General features: G+C 41.6%; 1 long non-coding RNA gene across 1 annotated transcript in view; it reads left to right on the plus strand.

Annotated features, from left to right (window-relative positions):
• Window positions 1–6,000, plus strand: part of LOC122550621 — a 397,125-nt gene that overhangs the window by 261,214 nt on the left and 129,911 nt on the right. The gene's annotated exons all lie outside the window — the stretch shown is intronic.

Genomic DNA, 6,000 nt, shown 5'->3' on the forward strand with positions numbered 1-6,000 from the left:
AAATTTTATTTTCAGCAATAGAATCACTACAATGTGGAAACAGGTCCTTCAGCCCAACATGTTCACACTGACCCTCCAAACAGCAACCTACCCAGACCCTTTCCCCCACCCTATCACTCCACATGTACCAATGCATGCGATCTACAAATCCCTGAACATTATGGGCAATTCAGCATGGCCAATTCATCTAACCTGAACATCTTTGGACTGTGGGAGGACACTGGAGCACCCAGAGAAAACCCACACAGACATGGGAAGAATGTGGAAACGCCACACAGAAAGTTTCCCAAGGGTGGAATCAAACCTGGGTCCCTGGTTAACCACTGAGCCATCATGCTATCCTGCGCTGTCACATATTCACTGGTTCTGGGAGATTGAGATAACTGGCATGAATACTCAGTAAAGTATACATAAGAACTTTGAATAATTGATTCAACATGATGGACCTTTGAGATTCCTGGCACATTGAATTCTGACAAACCTGGAACCACCATATCAAAAAGTACAATGAGAGGGTCAGGTTTTCCCTTAGCTCCAGATAAAAGCACTCATTAATTCATTCAGCACTTGAATTGAAATGAAAAACGCTTGGGTAAAATATCTTCTAGAGAAGAATATGTTGCTTTCTTCTTGGTAAAATATGATGTTGTATTTATGGTTCTTAACATATTGAACATTCACATTATAATTCTGCAATGTTAGATTTACGTGTTTGTCTTTGTCATACCTCGATTAGAGATTTTATAAAATGATTGACTTATTTTAATTCTGGACAGAATTGTACAGTAGTCCCCCTGTACCTGCAGGGGTTACGTTCTAGGACCTACCGCGGAAGCCCGAAACAGCAGATAGGTGCAAACCCAGTCATTTAAATGAGAAACATAGCTTCCCAACAGCCTCTGGTCCCTGATTCTGGAACGTTCCCTTTTCTATGTTTGGGCCGTGGTAAACTGCGGGTAAGTGAAACTGCAGTAACCAGACCTCCGGATGTGGGGTCGCCCTGTATTATGTAGCCAATTAAATCAACTTGTTTTGACGAATTATAAATAAATAATGCAAAAAAAGCTTTAATTATTTTTAATGTTTTCTAATTTATAAAAGGATTACTGTTGGATATTAAGCAGTAACCATCATGTAGCAAATAAAATGAGCTTGACTGTTATTCCCAACTTACTCATTACTGCTTGTCAGGTTTTAAAATATCACATTTAATATTTTCTCAAATCTATTACTCCTGTCTCTTCCTCACCTGCTGTCACAGTTGGAATCTACTCTTAATTATCCAATATTTAGGTAAATAAATGAGAACCAATGTTAGTAACAACTCTTCCATTGAGTACTGCAGAGACTGGAAAGCCATTATATGTCACCGTATGATTACCTCTTTGAAATACTTCGTTTCCAATTTGAGATGTAGGACTGAATTTTGACTTTCTGCTTGAGTCCAGTACAGATAGGGTTGGCAGAAATCAACAATCTTGAAGTTTCACTAGTGACTTTTTAATTGCCTTCGATTACAAACATGTCATTTGCATCTGATTTCTGCATTTCCTGACTAATTGGAATTGGTGGTATGATCCAGGCCATGCATCTGAGTTGCTTAAAGGCATCCAAAGTGTGTCAGAATAGAAGCATTCCAAAAGTGTCAGAAATGAGTCACTGGTTGAGCAAGTGAAGTGTCAAAGAGCCAAGACTGCACTGTAATTCTTCACTGTGTCTTCCGACATCACTTAAGGGCTGGCAGAGAGGTTCTGTTCCCTGTGGATGGAAAAAGAGGAAAGCCACAGAGAACTGATGTGGTGAAGAGACTAACGGCTGGAATATGATGGCTTACACTGAGATACAGTGCTGCACGAATTTGAATGACATGACAAAGACAGGAGACGTAAATGCCAATTGCATTCAAAAGCAAAGCTCCTCTCTCTGCTTCCTTTTGCGTATTAATCCTCAGACCACAATACTTGGTATCTGCCCCCATCCTCCCTTGTTGAGCACCCTCCTCTAGCCACCTCTTGCATTCTTCCTCATCTTATTACAATGTCATATCCATCCCTCATAGTGACTTTTCAGAGGTGCTGTTTTCCATTGTATCATAGATGAAGAGAACACTGACTACCAGAATGTGCGTTGGCTCTTCAGTAACCCCAACATACCAGCAGTGGAGGAGACCCTGAATATCACCTGAGATCGGTATTCCTGGTTATTGATACAGGAGAACTGAAACCTCTCAGCTGCCTGGTGACAGGTTAAATCTCACAGAAGCACATCATCAACACTATGTTCACTCATGCAGAATTAATGTCAGAAGCCACTGAACTATGATGATCTACACAGTTATTACTTAGATTCCTCCCACCTTGTCAGTTCTAATTCACCTTTCATCTCCCGTAAGTCTTGAAAATGACCCTGAGCAGCTGCTGTCAAAAACAGAAGATGAATCCTGAAGAAAATCACACACTATGAGGAAAGTTTATCTCACAACTCACATGCCCCTTTAGAAGCTCAGATATGCACATTTCAGCAATGCCACTAAGAAAGGCAATTAGCTTATCATATGGCGAAGGACACAAGATTTGAGCGATGGAGTCAGATTCAGAATAAAGAGACTACATAAGAGGCCATAACGTCTTTCATTGAGTGCATGTTAACCTTGACCAATGATCACACTCAACCTGCAGGCTTCAGTAACACGGAATAAAGGCTTTCATTGAAGTGCAGCAAAGTGTTTTCCTGCTCTAGGCAATCAGGAAATTTGAGGTGAATGGACCAGGGAAAATAGAGAATGTCTGGTTGTGGACTTTGCTCCAAGCATTTCTTCTCCTTGCCTCATTCCACCACCTCTGTCAGAGCCTCACATGAGACTTCCTGTCACAAGTCTTCCCTCTCACAGACATGGTTGGTCCCTTCTAGCTCCAAACCTCAGGGGATGTCAACCAAGATGCAAAGCAGAAATTGTTTTAAAAAACTGTCATTAGCTTTGCCTATACCGTGGAATTTGCATTTTGTAGGACGATAGGGGAAAACATTAAAAAGAACTAATATTTTACAAGGCAATTGTGTATTTAAGATTGTTCAATTGGCACATTTCTACTCAATGTTGGGTTATCATCGGCAAGCTGTCAGCCAGTGTTAAAACAAATAGCCCGGGATCAAATTTAAATTGTTAACCCTTGCACTGTGAAACTAATAGTCCAGAATCTCCATTAGCCCTATTTGTCCTCCCCAAGGAATATCAGCTTATTTTGTTGATCTACATTCTTGATTTGTTGGACATTTTCATTTCTAAATGATTTCTGTTTGTCAGTAATTGATTTTCCTTGATGAGACTTCTCTGCTTATATGATGATGTAATACTGCTACTTTGTAGTCTTTCCTGAAATGCTCTATTCTCCCATATTGATAGCACTCAGCTTCCCATATCTGGTTCTCATTGTGCCTGAGATGTTACGGCCAAACACACATTCAACAGCTTAATGTAGGTAATAATGTTCTTACCTCCTCTTTCAGTATTTTGGTAGGTTGTCAAGAGCCTATGCATCTGACCATATAGGAGGAATTTACAATGTTTCCTTAAAGAATAGCCTAATAGTTGCACAAATGGAGGTGGTTGTGGTTGTTGAAGGTCTGTCATCAGTTCCAGGAAATCTCTGCAGGAGTTCCTCAGGGTGGTGTCCTAAGCCCAACCATCTTCAACTGCTTCATCAATGACCTTTTCTCTAGCATAACATCAGAAATTGGGATGTTCACCAATGATTGCATCATTCATGACTCCTCAACTATTGATATAGCCAAATGCAACAAGATCTGGACAATATCCAGTCTTGGGCTTATAAGACACAAATAATACTCACACCACACAAATGCAAGACCTTTTCCAACATGAAAGGATCTAACATCACTCCTTGATATTCAGTGGTATCACCATCACTGGATCCCAACTAACAACATCTTTAGGGGTTATCATTGAACAGAAACTGTACTGGATGAGCTATATAAATACTGTGGCGAGGGGAACAGAGCAGAGGCTAGGAATACTGTAACAAATAATTCACATTCTGACTCCCCAAAGCCTGTCCACCATAACACACAAGACAGGAGAGTGATAGAGTACTCTCCACTTGCCTGGATATGTGCAGTTCCAACAATATGCATCAAGTTTGACACTATCCAGGACAAAGTGGCATAATTGACATCATATCCTCAAGCAGGTGTGTACTAGCTGCCAAAATTCACCAAGGCTCCTAAAATAGCACCTTTTAAACCCATGGCTACTTCCACTTCCATCTAGAAGGATAAGGGCAGGAGATACATAGGAATAAACCCACATGCCAGCCAGCCTCTAGACTTCTGTTTCTTCAGTGTCGCTGGGTCAAATTTGTAACTCCCTTCTTAGTGGCATTGTGGGTGTACCTATACCAAGCTGACTGCAAAGGTACAAGAAGATGGTTCACCACCACCTTCTCAAGGGCAACTTGGGATGGGCATTAATACTTGGCCCAGTCAATAATACCCACATCCCATGAGTGGACAAAAATGTAATTCTATGCCCTGAGTTTCATATGACCTCTTCTATTGATTGAAGGAACCCAGGCAACTTCTCATCTCTGTTGTATACAATAATGTAAGCTGCAATTATTAACTTGTCTTTTAAGACTCATTGGCAGGATATTGTAGACATTTCTGTCCAAAGTTCTTCAAAACATTGGAATCATTTCCACCTGTCTTATTTGAAACTTGCCTTTTCCATGACCAAATTTCACTTTTGACCAAAGTATGCATTGAGTGTCTCACTTAACATTTTAAAGCAGTTAATTATTTCTTCCATAACATACAGGCCCAACAGCGTACAAAAATGTCCTGATGTGTCCGTTCCTTTGCATGCATGCCTGACACAATCCTGTAACCCAGGATCTGCCACATACAATGCTCCCATTTATGGCCTTGCTGTAAGCTCTCAGCATGTTTTATCTTTTGAGGCAATGACAATGTCTCAACTGAAACTGGAATCCCACTTGACTACTGAATTGCAATGACCAGAATAAGTGCTTGAACTTATTTATTATTAGATTTTATTGTCATGTGTACTCAAGTGCAGGATTAAAGGAGTACAGAAAAAAGTGTACAAGTCGCCATTCTTTAGCACCATCTTTGAATACAAAAGGCTAACCCACTCAGCCTGCACACTATGGACAATTTAGCATGATCAATTCACCTAACCTACACATTTTTGAACTGTAGCAGGAAACTAGAGCACCCAGAAGAAACTCGTGTAGATGAGGGGAGATGTGCAAACTCCACACAGGTAGTCACCCAAGGCTGGAATTGAACCCAGGTCCCTGGTGCTGCGAGGCAGCAGGGCTAACCACTAAGGCACTGTTCCACCCTATCTTTTAATTAATTTCAATTAATAATTCAGAAATTAAAAACTAAACTCTGTAATGATGACTGCAAAAACTCATCTGGTTCACTAATGCACTTTAGGGGAAGAAATCTGTCATCCTTATCTTGTCTGGCCTGATGAAGGGCTTTTGCTCGAAACTTGGATTTTCGGGCTCCTCAGATGCTGGCTGACCTGCTGTGCTTTTCCAGCACCACTCTAATCTTGACTCTAATTACAGTACTGAAAACATTGATGACTGTAACGGCGCTGCCTCGTGCTCCCACGAAGAGATTGAACAGTTCATCCACTTTAATGACGCCGTCGTCAGCTCCACACCCCCCACCAACCCAACCTCCACTCCCGGCACCTGCAACCGCAAGAAATGCAAAACTTGCGCCCACACCTCCCCCCTTACTTCCCTCCAAGGCCCCAAGGGATACTTCCATATCCGCCACAAATTCACCTGCACCTCCACACACATCATCTATTGCATCCGCTGCACCCGATGTGGCCTCCTCTATATTGGGGAGACAGGCCGCCTACTTGCGGAACGTTTCAGAGAACACCTCTGGGACACCCGGACCAAACAACCCAACCACCCCGTGGCTCAACACTCCAAC

This window comes from Chiloscyllium plagiosum, chromosome 6 (genome assembly GCF_004010195.1).
Source record: "Chiloscyllium plagiosum isolate BGI_BamShark_2017 chromosome 6, ASM401019v2, whole genome shotgun sequence".
NCBI classification, from domain to species: Eukaryota; Metazoa; Chordata; class Chondrichthyes; order Orectolobiformes; family Hemiscylliidae; genus Chiloscyllium; species Chiloscyllium plagiosum.